We start from the raw sequence: 6,187 nt of genomic DNA on the forward strand, positions 1-6,187 counted from the left end.
GAAGCCCTCAATTACTTTTTTAACTTAATTTTGATTATCATGCAAAGCACATTTCCATATTGGTCGTTGTTGTAAGAGCGAAGTCATATATAACCAAAACCCCAAACTAAAACCAGATGCACTGATGTGATAGATGACTCCAACAGTTCTTTCTCTGGAGGTGGAGAGCATTCCCCATTATAAATCTTGCAGGATTAACCCAGATCAGTGTATTGCTGAAAGTAGCCAAGTTTTCACAACTAATCATCATCCAATATTGCTGTTACTGTGTACAGTGTTCTCCGGTTCTGCTTATCTCACTCTGCATCAGTTCCTGCAGATCTTTCCAGCTTTTCTGAAATCATCTTGCTTATCATTTCTTATAGCACAATAGTATTCCATCACCACCATGTACCATAATTTGTTCAGCCAGTCTCCAATTAATAGGCATCCCCTCCAATTCTTTGCCATCACAAAAAGAGCAGCTATAAATATTTTTGTACAAATAGATCCTTTCTGCTTTTTTATTATCTCTTTGGTATACAGACCCAGAAGTGGCATTATTTGATTAAAGGGTAAGCACAGTTTTATAACCCTTTGGATATAGTTCCAAATTGCCCTCCAGAATGGTTGGTTCAGTTCACAACTCCACCAACAATGCATTAGTTTCCCAATTTTGCCACATCCCCTCCATCATTTACCACTTTCCTTTACTACCACATTGGCCAGTCTGATAGGTATGAGGTGGTACCTCAGCATTGTTTTAATTTGCATTTCTCTAATCAAGATGGACTTAGAACATTTTTTCATATGATTATGCATGTATTTAATTTCTTCATCAGAAAAGTTCTTGTTCATATCCTTTGACCTGTCAATTGGGGAAGAAGCCCTCAATTATTAAAATAAATGTCTATGTAGATAGATAGATAGATAGATAGATAGATAGATAGATAGATAGATAGATAGATAGATAGATGGATGGATGGATGGATGGATGGATAGATAGATAGATAGATAGATAGATAGATAGATAGATAGATAGATAGATAGATAAATAGATAGATAGATTTTATATATATATATATATATATATATATATATATGTTTATTTATTTATTTATAAAGTGACATATGTCCTAGTGGCTAGAGTCGGGAAGACGAGTTCAAGTCCCACCTCTCATACATTCTGGCTGTGTGATCCTATGCAAATCACTAACCCAGTGCTTTAATCAATTCTCTTAAGAGTATAAATTACAGAGAAGATGCTGACCTGCCCTAGTAGAAGAGCTTCCTCACCTGGGAGCTCCTTATACCAATAAAACACAGTCCTTATCCCTATTATGAATATATTTTCTGGCAAAATCAATTTGTTTGCCTTTCTCAGAGGAAAAATGACCCATGCCGTTAGAACATTCGAAGAAGCAAACAGAGCAGTCGTGGTGGTGGTGGTGGTGATACTAGTAGTAGTAGCACTAGTAGTAACTAGCATTTATATAACACTTATAGATTTATAAAGCACTCTACAAACATCTCATTTGATTCTTATAATAACTCTGGAAATTAAGTATTATTATTATCCCCATTTTACAGAGGAGGAAACTGAGACAGACAGAGGTTGAGTGACTTGATCATGATCATTCAGTTAATAAGTTTTGTAGGCTAGATTAACTCGGGTCTATCTTGACTTTAAGGCCAGTATTCTATCAACCATGCCAGTTAGCTGCCTTCCAGACACTATGAGAAGAGTCATAAAAACTATAAGTCAAGCATAGTTTTGTTGACTTACAATAGAGTGAGGGTTAGTTGCCAGGGGGAGGTAAGAGGGAATACAGGTCACTAGGGGCCCAGGCTTAATTTTAAAAGTAATCCATTGTGTAATCTTGGTGAAGTCACTTCCTCTCTCTGGTCTTCATCTATAAAATGGGAGCATCACACAAGATCATCTCTAACTCCAGCTCACATTCTAACCCTTTTATTTTAAGGAAATAGGAAAGACACTCAAGTCTGGCAAGCCCTCCCTCCCAAATCATGCCCCTCCAGGAACAAAACTCTCTCTTTCCAGAACCTTGTCTTCTATCAAGATACAAAATGCAGAGATTGACCTTCACTGAGATTCAGTGGGAAAAGCCCTGGACCTGCATTCAGATACTACCACTGGGGTTTACTAATCTTGAGCAACTTAATAACCTCTTTGAACTCAGATCTTCCTGTTTTCTCCCAACTAAAAATACATACATATGTGTATGTGTGTCCTCAAGAAGTGTATAGTTTATTTATCAATGAAAAGAGTTGAGGTTGGTTCATTCACTCAAGAAATTTGAGTTCTTGAGGGGCAGCTGGGTGGCTGAGTGGATTGAGATCCAGGCCTTAGAGACAGGAAGTCCTAAGTCCTGACCTCATATACCTCCTAGCTGTGTGACCCTGAGCAAGTCATTTAACCCCCATTGCCTAGCCCTTATTGTTCTTCTTCCTTGGTTCTAAGATGGAAGGCAAGGGTTTAAAAAAAGAAAGAAAAAGAAAAAGAAATTTGAGTTCTTCACTTGTTAACAAGTCCTTATTTTCTCTCTCTCAGGATCTCTTCCTTTGCTTCTGTAGTCCATAGTTTGTTCTCTCTGTTCTCAGTCTCCTTCCCTTCCCTTGTTTTTGGTAGAGAAGGAAAGAAAGAGAAGGGGAAGGGAATAACCCTTTTTAAGATAACACTCAGCTGCCAATTTCTTCCTTCTCTTGATATTTCCTCCTTACAGTCCTTTCCTCTACAGCTTCTGGTCTACTCTAGCCTCCAACATGGATCCAACAAGGAGAGCTGGGTTAACTAGTAAGTATCCTGAGTCTGAATTGGGTTGCTTTGTTACATAACCTAACCCTAACCCTAAATTCTTAGTCATAAATAAATAAATAAATTCATAAATAAAATTATGGATTAAAGTCTGTGAGCATCACAAAGCAACCCAATTCAGGCTCAGGATACTTATATACATATGTATAAATATATATATCCCTTACTTTCTGTCTTAGAATAATACTAAATAATAGGTTCCTAGATAGGAAGGAATGCTAAGGACTAGGCAATTGGAGTTAAGTGACTTGCCCAGGGTCACACAGCTAGGAAGTGTCTGAGGTTAGATTTGAACCCAAGATCTCCTGTCCCTAAGTCTGGCTCTCTCTCCATTAGCCATTTAGTTGCCCCCACCCTATAATATTCATACAATATCCAAGAAGAGTCAGACACAACTGAATTTGATCTGGGATATATTGAGTTTTAGATATCTACAGGACATGTAGTTCAAGATAGCTAAGAGAAAGTTGGAGGTGTGAAATAAGGTCAATAGAAATGTTAGAATTGGACAAACAGATCTTAGATATATCTGTGTAGACATGTTCACCTATCATCTACTAGTGGTTCTTAACTTAGGGTTAGGACTAAACAAGAACAAAATTCTAAGACTCTAAAATATAATTCAATAAAATGAGGTGGTGCAGTGAATAGGACATTAGACTTGGAGTCAGCAAGATATGAGTTCAAATCCAACCTTAAACATTTATTAGTTGTGAAATCCAGGTAGTACTCACCTCCCAAAGTTGTTGTGAGTTTCAAATGATATGATATTAGTAAAACACATTACAAGCTTAAAATGCTTTTCAAATGTTAATAGAGATGATGAGAATTAGGACAAGATCACAGGGAACAGATTTCAGTTTCCCAAATAGAAAGAAGACAGAACTCCATCAAGCTTGCCTTATCTAACCAGCCCTCAATTCTTTGCCCTTTAACTTAAGGCCCTCCAGCTATGGCTTTGCCACCTAGCCTAATTACCGGGAACAATCTTTGACTAATCTATTAACCATTCTCTGCTAGGATTCTTGTAAGCCCCTTTCTGCTCCAGACTCTACCAATTTCCTCTTAGCATGCTAATCTCCTATACTTCTGCAAGACCTCAAAGGAATCTTTTATCTGATCTTGTTTCAGTTTCCTCCTTGGTCAAATGAAGAGGATAGATTAGTCAGGCATTCTTTAGACTGTTTTATGTCATGGACCCCATTAGCAATCCAGTGAAACTTATGGACTCCTTGTCAGAATCATGTTTTGTGAACTACTCTGCATTTATATTGGGTGGTAATGTTAAATTTCAGTTAAAAGGTTAGTGGAAATATAGATTTAATTTTTTTCTGATCCAATTTATTTTTTTCAGTCACATAGAAACATTTTAGGCAATTGTTTTCTGACATTTTAGGATTTCTGAACTTTCTTGAAACTCATCCATGTACCCTCCTAGGACCCCAGGTTAAGAACCACTAGTGTAGGGGTAGCTAGGTAACTCAGTGGATAGAAAATCAGGCATAGAGTCAGGAGGTCCTGGGTTCAAATACGATCTCAGATATTTCCTAGCTGTGTTACCCTAGACAAGTCACTTAACCCCAACTGCCTAGCCCTTACTGATCTTCTGCCTTATAATTGATACATAATATCGACTCTTAAGACAGAAAGGTAGAATTGGGAGTGGAAGACAAACCACTGATGGTAGATGGACATGTCTACACAGATCAATCTTAGATCTATTTGTCCAGTTTTAATCCCTCTAATGACCTTGCCTCACATCTCCAATTTTCTATCAGATATCTTGAACTAGCTGTCCTGGAGACATCGTAAACTCAATGTATCCAAAATTGGCCTCATTATCTTTTTCCTCAAGCCCTTTCTTCTTCCGAACTTTCACATTGCTATCAAGGGCACCAACATCTTCCTATCCAGGCTGGCAACCAGTCTTATCTTCCACTGCCTCCTCTCTCACTTTCCATATCCAATCAGTTTCCAAGTCCTAGTGTCCCTTCTCTTGTAATATCTCTCATATATGCTCTCCTCTCCTTAGACATTGTTATCTCACTGGTGAGGGTCCTCCTCACCTCATACCTTGATCCCTGAAATAGCCTGTTGGCTGATCTCCCTGCCTCAAAGGTCTTCCCACTCTAGATCATCTCCTCAGACACAAGGTGGACTTTCTATCACCCCTAGGATGAAAAATAAAACTCCTTTTTAGTGTATAAAGCCGTCCATAATCTGAGCTCTTCCTCCCCTTCCATTCATCTTATATCTCAAGTGACACTGACCTCCTTGCTGTTCTTTACCCAGAACATTTCAATCTGACCTACTCCAAGTGTTTCCAATGGATGTCTCCCATGCCTGGAACACCCTTCCTCTGTATCTCCCCACCCAGGCCCCATTGGCTTCCTTCAAGTCTTAGCTATAAGTTCCACCTTCTACAAGAAGTCTTTCCCAGGTGCCTTTCCTTTGCTGATTATCTCAAATTTATCCCCCCATATATCATTTTTTGGTAAAATCTCTTACCTTCCATCTTAGGATCAATACTAAGTATTGGTTCAAAGACAGAAGAGTTGTAAAGGCTGGGAAATGGGGGTTAAGTGACTCATCTCCTATATATATTTGTTTGGACATAGTTGATTGACTATTGTCTCCTCCATTAACTTATGGATTCCTTGAGAGCAAAAACTATTTTTGCCTTTCTTTGTATTCTCTTGACTCAGCACAGTACCTAGCACACAGTAGTCACTTAATAGATGTTCATTGACTGACTATTTAGAGACTGACTGATCTCTAAGGCATATTTCAGCTCTCACATTCTTTAACACTCTCTTATCTAACTTCATCAATCTATTTACTGATATACAAAGATAAAATGGAAAATTGTCCCTGCCCTCTATGTGAGATAGGAAGAGGAAATATATTTCCAGAGAGTCTAGACCTGTGATTTCCTTGATATTGGAAATTCTCAGATGAGGAAATTCCCTTTGCCAAAGCTGGTATACAACATTGAGTCTTACAGAGTTACCTAAATTGTCTGAGGTCACAAAAGCAATGTATGACAAAATAGGAATTGGGACCTAGGTTTTCTTGGTTCTACGGTCAATTTGCTGTTCAAAACCCTAACCACTGTGCCTCTCAAAGAAAAGTATGCATCTTATAATTGGAAGAGAGAACCACACACCAACAGGTGCTTCTCTAGGAGATATCCTCAAGGAAAGCAATTTGAGCAATCTTGTTCATGTTGATAAGAGACCAGAAGCCGTAGATTACTGGAATTATAAACACTATGAGTCTTCCTTTTTTGTGGTCATTTCCTTGTCAAGTTAATAGGTAACCTAACTAAGCTGTATTAGTCCTGGAGAAGTCACCACATCATAGATTCAGGTT

Source organism: Monodelphis domestica, chromosome 2 (assembly GCF_027887165.1).
Source record: "Monodelphis domestica isolate mMonDom1 chromosome 2, mMonDom1.pri, whole genome shotgun sequence".
Classification (NCBI taxonomy): Eukaryota; Metazoa; Chordata; class Mammalia; order Didelphimorphia; family Didelphidae; genus Monodelphis; species Monodelphis domestica.